General features: G+C 43.3%; 1 long non-coding RNA gene across 1 annotated transcript in view; it reads right to left on the reverse strand.

The window, feature by feature from the left end:
* Positions 1–10,000, reverse strand: part of LOC123758699 (uncharacterized) — a 279,984-nt gene that overhangs the window by 191,159 nt on the left and 78,825 nt on the right. The window lies entirely within an intron of this gene.

Below are 10,000 nucleotides of genomic sequence, written 5' to 3' on the forward strand. Positions count from 1 at the left end.
CCTATCTATAACCACCCAATCCCACTCAAATACTTGTCCAACCCACGCTTGAAACAATCGAGGGACCCCACCTCCACCACGTTACGTGGTAATTGGTTCCACAAATCAACAACCCTGTTACCGAACCAGTATTTACCCAAGTCTTTTCTAAATCTAAACTTATCCAATTTATACTCATTGTTTCGTGTTCATAATTGAGTTCTATGAGTTGAGTTCTGCTCGAGTGGCTACATGGCCCATGTTTCAAGTTGAACTTGAACTCAAGTCACACCAAAAGCGAATCCATCTAATTACGCAAGGCCTCCTAGCATTAAATAAAGAAGATATATGACATATTTACTCAATATAATGCTGAATGAAGAACATAGAAAAATACATTTTTACTCTAAAATAGTGTACGTTTATAACGAAATTAGATGCCATAACATATCTCGGATAAGTCACTCCACACCACTGTCGCTCGGATCGCCGACTTCTTATGGCATTACCTGCCACTTAGCTTCGTCTAATTTCGTTATTAAATTATATTATTTCAGAGTAAAAATATGTACACCCCCTATTTTCTACATACGGCAACAACATTATAGTGAGTAAATGTATCATATGTCTTTATTACTTACATAATGCTAGGAAGCTTTTGGTAGATTTAAATAGCTTTGGGAAGCTTTGAGTAGCTTTGAATAGCTTTAGGAAGCTTTGGGAAGCTTTGGATAACTTTAGAAAGCTTTGGGAAGCTTTGGATAGCCTTGGGAAGCTTTGGGAAGCTTTGATTAGCTTTGAATAGCTTTAGGAAGCTTTGGATAGCCTTGGGAAGCTTTGATTAGCTTTGGGAAGCTTTGAATAGCTTTGGGAAGCTTTATGAAGCATTGAATAGCTTTGGGAACCATTGGGTAATTAGACGGACCGAAACAAGCTCCAGAGCTCTGGTTGTCGGTCTGGAGTGGCCTCTCCAGGGTGCACAGAGAGAGTAAGGAGAGACCTCAGAGTGACAAGATGTTGTTACTTGCAACACTGATCATTGCAAGGATCTGAGGCCGGGGGGGAAGGATTATCAGGGGAAAGCGCCAAGCCATTACGACTATATAGCACTTGGAAGGGGATCAGGATAAAGATTTAGGATGGGGGGGGGGGAGGAATGGTGCCCAACCACTTGGACGGTCGGGGATTGAACGCCGACCTGCATGAAGCGAAACCGTCGGTCTACCGTCCAGCCCAAGTGGTTGGGTGATCTGGGGCCGGATCCTTGCTTATTCCTAATCTACGTGAATGGCCAACGTTCTACAAGACTATGTAGATTTCTTCCATTCACTGATAACTGACGATATAGATAGCACGAGATTTCATTGTCTTCATTTCAGTGGATATTCCTTCATTTTGTCCAGGATGACCTGGACAAAATGAAGTAATGTTCACTCAAGTGGCTACTTGGCTTCAACTCAAACAAGTGCAAAGTAATAAGTTGGATATGGGGATGGACCAGGAGGTCAGATACAGGGAAATATATGAGAAAGGAAAGAATCCCGAAATCGGGGAGAGAGAGAGAGAGAGACAGAGACAGAGACAGACAGAAAGAGAGAGAGACAGACAGAAAGAGAGAGAGACAGACAGAAAGAGAGAGAGACAGAGACAGACTGACTGACTTCTGGGTTGATGTTACAACGACCCTGACACCTGAAGTCCGTACACCAAACATGGAGTCGTTCACCTTGTTGTATATCATTCATATTCCACAAGCAAGTCGTGGAGTATGCTGCACCAGCCTGGAGTCCTGACCTCCTCAAACACAAAACGAAGCATTCGGTGTTACACTATGAGAGAGGACGGGAGTCATCAACTTCATGTTACACCAGGAGAAAAAGGAACATCGAGAGACATGATCACTGCATTTAAAATACTCAGGGAATGAGACAAGGCAGATAAGGAATGATTATTTAGAATAGGTTAGTACATGATTAAGTGGACACACGTTGGAATTAAGTACCTAAATGAGCCATAGAGGCTTTGGAATATTTTTTTCAGTGTCAAGGTATTGAAGAAATTAAATTCACTGAGAAGTCTTTATTTTTTTATTATTTTTTATTAATTTCTACCACAGACGTGGCCACACATTTACAATGCTAATCAGCATTTATTTCTGCATTCATTTCCTTCTGTAGTGAAGTAGTTGGACATAAACTCCAGTTTTCACAGCTTTAAATGCAAGTATGACAGGTCCCCCAGTATCCTCTGAAACCAATACACCCGTAGGTCGAGAGCTGCGAGGCGGGTCCCAAGAGCCGTAGTTTACCCTCTCGCAAGAAAGTAAACTCTACACACAAGAAATTTAACCGCGGTGAAGTTCGCATTCGGTAAACCCGATCAGTGACTCAGTCCATGCTCGGGCCGCTGCTAATCACAATACTTAGGGATGCCAAACGACCCCTCCCCTCTCACAACGACACCCCCCACTCACAACGACCCCCCCCCTCTCACAACGACACCCCCCACTCACAACGACCCCCACTTACAACGGCCCCCCCTCTCACAACGACCCCCCCTCACAACGACTATAAAAATCCCCCTCAAAACCTCTACCCTTGCAACCACCACTACCACCTTGACTACGACCACCCCACCACCCCCTCACAACGACCATTATACACTCCTGGCTTCGCACTCATGAATATAATGAGCAAAACAAACCTTCCCAGAAATCGTGAGGAATCGTCGTCCAACGTCGCCATAATGAGAATCCCAGAGTGAGAATTTGGGCCTCAGAATGCTTCACCCTTAAAAATATATCTTCCACTTGACATTATTAACCAGAGAACACACACACACACACACACACACACACACACACACACACACACACACACACACACACACACACACACACACACACTGTACTCCGCTTGTGGGGGTTTGTTCCTTGACCTCGTTTGATGATGGGTTCAAAGCCTATTAGACTGTTGTTTGGCTGTTAAGGTCACCGCAACTGTTCACTGCCCAAAAAGGAAATATATATCCTTGCTGGTTGGTCAGTGAACAAACTCTCCAACTGGTCTAACGTAATGTTTAGTAGAAGGGGAAATCATTAAATGATATAAAACCCTCGATTTCAGACGTAATTATCTAAAATCCCATCATTTCAGGAAGGAATTCCTCAAATCCTCTACAGTAATTATCAAATTATGAAATACAAAAATAAAGTAATTTCAACATCAGGGCCTAAGTAATTACAGGCCTAATTATCACAAAGGGCACAATTAAGTGGTGTCCCCCCCCAATCCCCGTTAGTGGGCCATTAATTTGATTAATTATACCAATAACTTTCCATATTTGTAACAATCTTGGAATACCTAAATTTTTATTGGGGGTAAAGGCAGCCTTGTTTGCCAGCTTTGAGGTTAGCAAGTCTTAGAATAGACCGTCATCTTACAAACTACGTCGCTTTTCGGTCATTACGGTCAAAAATCGCGGTATTAGAATTAAAAAAAAAAATTAAATTAATTTTCCAAATGAAATGAACCCAAAGCAGCAAATTGAGGGTCCTCTGGTAGATTAGGAGAGCAAGGAAATGCTCCTTAGGTTTCAAAACGTCACGGAAACGTTAATTTAAAAGTGTCCTCCCCTAACGCAACAGACTAAGCCAGAGGACCCAAAACAGAAAACGGGACAATATGTCACTTTTTGCGTGCCGCTTCCATTTTTCTAGTACGGCCATTTTTTTTGGCCTTAGTGCGAATACGAGCGAAAAGCGACGTAATTAGCAAGAGGACGGGTTGCTTTGATAATTACCATCCGCTCAGTGTGGCTAGCTAGACCCAGTAACCACTCCCGCGGCAGTGGGGCTGATTTAGAACTGCTTCTAAAACAGTGACAGCAATAAGGGTCAATATTACCAGGTTACAATAAATTACAAATAAGCAAAAATGTCATTAGGAAACATTATGCTTTTAACGTGACTCGGGTAACAGTTAACATTACAGACGTTACAAAAAGTTACAAATGTTACACTTCCCTTCCCCCCATTCCCCCACCCCCTTTTAGTCCCTTTTCCCCTTTCATAAAATATATTAGAGAGCAATGAAACTATTGTATGGATTTAAGGAAATAATTTTTTTCTGGTGAAAAACTCTTCGGGCATCTAACTTGACGGGAATTAAATCTATGAGAATTGGATAATGGAGTGAGAATAATTATTAATATTTCTTAAATCATCGAACTTAGGCCTACCCCGACCAGCCTATGTCCGTCCCATACCCCAGACCACTTACCCTACAAAATTGGATAAGACTAGCCCCCAGCGTCTAAGCTTCAATTTTGGACAGACAACACTCTCCTATAGGTATAAAAGGTATAATTATATATCTTGTAAGTATAACACATCTATTATTTTTTGTCTGGTCATACTCGCGTGGTAATGATCGTGTGACGGAAGTTCGATCTTCACCAAGTCTGGAAAGCACTCGAGATGGTAATGGGTCTTAACCAGAGTGTTGTTACCTGGTCATTCTCAGACTGGTTTACCAGCACGTCTCAAGGTGTTGATACAAGCAGTTCCACACATCTGGTTTTAGCTTAAACGGTGATAGTCGTGGAGGATTAAGGAAATGTATGTGAATATATATGTATGTATGTATGTATGTATGTATGTGTGTGTGTGTGTGTGTGTGACCTTGTTTTCTGTTTTTTTCTGGTTTATGTTTGAGAAACCCTGTTGCTTTCCAGCTCTGCTGTCTGTAAAACATCGTTTTATATATATATATATATATATATATATATATATATATATATATATATATATATATATATATATATATATATATTTGTTTTGTTTTGGTCTCGTCACTGTGGTTGGTCTCTTGTATATTTCAGGATTGATGTTTAGATACCCAATCTCATCATCAATCTGATGATTGATGTCTTGCCTCTCCTTTAATACATTCTTCCAATCCACTTCTCTAAGAAAACCATTAACTTATTCCTACAGGAATATCGTAAATTATATAATATTCAATTTGTATTACTCTTTATTATTTTTATTACAGTATTTTAAATGTTATTAATTTAAAAATATATGAAAACACATTTTTTTTATTAATCATTGAAATATTTTGATTTAGAATAATATAATTTTGATTACTTCACTATAGGATAAAACACACACACACCCTAGTAGGATAAAAAAAACACATATACACATATCAGATATTATTCCCCCCCCCCCTCATCACCAACACATACAAATTGTATACAGAATCATACACACACACACACACGTATACAACTTCGTATACATCATGACCTCTTTTTAATATCTCCTTCATTGAGAAAGCGCATGACCACGCTCCCCGCCACCCATTAATCTCTCTGAGCGCGTAACTACTCGCATGAAATACTAATTGTCCAATTAAGGAATTAATTATCCAGCTCGTATACGAATTGCTTTCTTAGTATACTAACTACCTTGTGACTTCATTAACGATCCAATGTGTGTACTAAGTAGTCAGCTAGTAGGGCGTAGAGCTAGCTAGTAGAGCGAGGGGGGCAGCTAGTAGAGTTGGATGGGGGGGGGGTTGCAGGTTGCAGAGGCGAGTTAGCAGTATTGCATAAGGCTAGCTAGCAGAGCCTGGGGCTAGCCAGAGTGTTAGGAATGTCGTATTCATACTACGGGCTCACCATAGCCCGTGCTACATGGAACTTTCTGTTACAGGTAGCGAATCTTAAACAACAACAACAACAGCGTATTCATATAGCAGGGGTTTAGTCTGCAAGTTATGGCCGCTGGTCCGATTTGGGTAAACACAACTGCTTGGTGTGTGTGTGTGTGTGTGTGTGTGTGTGTGTGTGTGTGTGTGTGTGTGTGTGTGTGTGTGTGTGTGTGTCTGTGTGTTTGGGGGTGGGGGAGGTGTGAGAGTTTGAGTGCCAGCTCCTGGTCGCCGCCTTTCAACCCCCTTAAACGGCTAGTGTATATATGTTCTGACTTTTAAAAGACTCTTGGAGCTCGTACCAAAAGCTAAAAACCGCAAGGTTTCTTGGAGTGGTCTGTGAGATGGTGCAGGCAGCAGGTTGCTCGCCTGGAGGTGTTTTGGGATGCTGTCTCTAATCCTCTCTTGCCTGCCTGCCTGCCTGCATAGCTACAGACCTGACTGCCTGCCAGCCTGCATACCTACAAACCTGACTGCTTACACTGCCTGCAACCTGCATAACAACAGACCTGACTACCTATCCTGCATACCTTTCTGCCTACTATCATGCCTACATACCTGCCTGCATATCTACAAACCTGACTGCTTACACTGCCTGCAACCTGCATAGCAACAGACCTGCCAGCCTGCATACCTACAAACCTGACTGCTTACACTGCCTGCAACCTGCATAGCAACAGACCTGACTACCTATCCTGCATACCTTTCTGCCTATACCATCATGGCTACATACCTGCCTGCCTGGTAATGTACTTGGCTTCCGGGGGCGCTATCCAGATCTAAGACATGATGGGTGACCTGTCCCTTGACTCCAGTATTGAGCAACATACCAATGGAGTTGATTGAATTAACAACGTGTCCACCCCCCCCCTCTTGGGCTTGAATAAACCCGGAATCTCAATTATCACTTGATTTATCGATGTGAGTAACGTAGATGAGTTCTTGAACTAGCCAATTAATTACGCCAAATAATGCTTGTAAAGTTTCAGACCAGAGTCTGTTGTTAATGGTCTTCGACAGAAACAAGGTTCCCCTTCGGTCAGGAACGTGACTGAAATGTCCAATATTGTTATGTTAATTTTTTTTTTTTAAAGGACCGAAATCTGGTCGTTTTATGACGGAAATTGTTTGTTGTTTGTTTGATCTTGTTAGTTTGATTTTTATCTCAGTCGCGGTCTAGTTATAATGCTTTATTCAAATGCTGATTAAGTCAAATCTGTACATGTCTTTATTTGGCTTACAACCCGATTAGACTTGTGCTCGAATCAATTGGCTCGAAAGGTGGTTTCGTTCACTTTTTAGGCCCGTTTCAGTAATCACTGTGTGTGTGGAGGGGGGGGGGGGGAATCAAGTTTACCCAAAGACCTCTTTTCTGACCTTAAGAAAGGTCTATATTTGCATAAACCCACATTATATAATTAATTGAATTTATACCCAAGGAAAAAAATGTCTTTTCTTATTTCACGTTGTGTATGAGACTCAAGGTATTGCCTGGTTGCCTAAAAATCTACCTAATTAGTTCAAAATCTACCTAAGTTGGTATTTGGTTCATATCTTGGGATGGCTCATGCCTTGGGATGGTTCATGCCCTGGGATAGTTCATGCCTTGGGATGGTTCATACTCTGGGATGATAAGGTTTCAGCTACCTCGGTAAAGCTAATCTCAGACTCCACATTAGTAGTGCAAACTGAATGGCATAGCCAGGGCGCCCCCCGTGGCCCCTGTGGAGGGATTACCACCAGGGTTTACCACCAGGGTGCCCACATCCAGCAGGCGAGGACGAGAGCCTCTTGTGTTACCCAACACTATACACGTCTCTCTCCATACTAACGAGCCTCTGCTGTTTTGACACCTAATGTGTACACTCTCTCTCATACGCCATCTGTGTACCTCATTGTCGATCTTAATCCTTGCCCCTCTCTCTCTCTCGTGTGTGTGTGTGTGTGTGTGTGTGTGTGTGTGTGTGTGTGTGTGTGTGTGTGTGTGTGTGTGTGTGTGTGTGTGAGTAGAGGATATGGGAGTAATCATTGGAGATAAAGCATCGCACTCAGTATATTGTCAATCTTATGTTTTCAGCTCCTAATGACAACATCAACACTAACAATAATGCCTCACTCCACTCCCCCCCCCCCAATTCCCTGCTCCTTCGCCGGTCGGACCACCACCCAACCTGCACTACCAGTAGCCCTGAGCCTGGCGTTGGACCTGTAGCGCCACCAGCCAGCCAGCCAGCCAGCCAGCCAGCCAGCCAGCCAGCCAGCCAGCCAGCCAGCCAGCCAGCCAGCTAGGGCACACACCAGGAAAACCTTCATGTAGATGTCTGGAGAGTTTTCTCAAAGTCAGTGTTGACGCAACATTTATCAGATACATATACATATATATATATAGAAACCCGATACCAAAACTCACAAGGAAGAAGCTGATGGATTGGTGACCTGAAGAGCGACTTGGTGACGAACTAAGAGTGTAGCTGAGAGCATGAGACAGACAGAACCTTCCTCCAAATATCTGTAGGATGAGGAAGATGAGTGTCCTTGTGCTTATTGAATACTGCGTTCTGAAAGAAGCTTGACTGAGACAGGCTCACGAAGGCTGAGGGAGGCTCTAATCCCTGTGGAGTCTAGAGGGGAAAGGAGATTGAGCCGTGCTGGGGGATGCTTAGAGAGGGAGTCTGGGGGAGGCTTATAGAGGGAGTCTGGGGGAGGCTTATAGAGGGAGTCTGGGGGAGGCTGGTAGGGAGGAGGGAGGTGCACCAAAGGCACACTTGTCAGTGCGGGTTGATGCTCTCGAGTGACCTGGCCAGCTTCCTCAGCCACTCCCACACACACACGCACGCGCACACACTCACTCGGCCTGAGGCTGAGTGGACAGCGCTTGGGACTCGTAATCCTATGATCCGGGGGGGGGGGGTCGATTCCCCGGCGATTTGCAGAAAGAAATTGGGCACAGTTTCTATAGCCCTGATGCTACTGTTACCTAGCAGTAAATTGGTAGCTGGGAGTTTGATAGCTGTTACGGACTGCTTCTTGGGGATGTGTGTGTGTGTGTGTGTGCGTGTGTGCGTGTGTGTGTGTGTGTGTGTGTGTGTGTGTGTGTGTGTGTGTGTGTGTGTGTGTGTGTGTGTGTGTGTATGCGCGCGTGCGTGCGTGTGTGTGTGTGTGCGTGCGTGTGTGCGTGCGTGTGTGTGTGTGTGCGTGTGTGTGTGTGTGTAAAAAACACCCAGTTGATTGACAGTTGAGAGGCGGGCCGAAAGAGCAGAGCTCAACCCCCCGCAAGCACAACTTGGTGAGTACGCTCTCTCAACCATAGACACACGCGATGATTTGTTAATACGACGCAAGAAATATCACACCTTGACCAACGTCGTTAAAAGTGACGGTGTAACTCAAGTCGGTTAAGTTGGAAAACATGTCTTAGAGCCGCCAGATATGTCGACAATTTGTTGCAATCAACATCCTCTAAGCAACCGAATTGCAGTACTTAAATACGACAAAACCCGTGAGACACTGAATCAACCCTTAGACGCACTTGTTACGACATAAACAACCATGATCTTTCGTGAATACGAAAACACGAACGTAAGATCTTCATAAACTTAATAAAATACAATTTCGCCACAACCGAACCAGCCGAAATATGATTAATTATTAAATTACATCAACAGCATCTTTCATAGCTGGTTTTATATTTATATATAAGGCTGATAATCAGTCTAAGCTCAATAGTGCATCTGGTGCCTACTGAGCTCAGTCTGGTGAGCTAATCAAGCCTTTTGCTTAGCTGGCAAAAAGGTTCAATTAGGATAAATTAGTGTAGGTTAGGTTAGATTTAAGTTAGATAAGGTTAGAATAGGCAAGGTTAGGAGAGGTTAGTTTAACGTTAGGTTAAGTTCGCTTTGGGTTTGGTTAGGCCAGGCTAGCATTGGTTAGGTTAGTTGTGTCTAGGTGGTTAGTGTAGGATTGTCCTAGACAGGTTAGTATACTGCAGGTTAGGTTAGATCTAAGTTCATGTTAAATTAATTACGTGGATTCCTTTAAACCGACCATACACCTGTCCATTAAACCGACCATACGCCTGTCCATTAAACCATACACCTGTCCATTAAACCGACCATACACCTGTCCATTAAACCGACCATACACCTGTCCATTAAACCGACCATACACCTGTCCATTAAACCGACCATACACCTGTCCATTAAACCGACCATACACCTGTCCATTAAACCATACACCTGCCCATTAAACCGACCATACACCTGTCCATTAAACCGACCATACACCTGCCCATTAAACCGACCATACAC

Source organism: Procambarus clarkii, chromosome 31 (genome assembly GCF_040958095.1).
Source record: "Procambarus clarkii isolate CNS0578487 chromosome 31, FALCON_Pclarkii_2.0, whole genome shotgun sequence".
Classification (NCBI taxonomy): domain Eukaryota; kingdom Metazoa; phylum Arthropoda; class Malacostraca; order Decapoda; family Cambaridae; genus Procambarus; species Procambarus clarkii.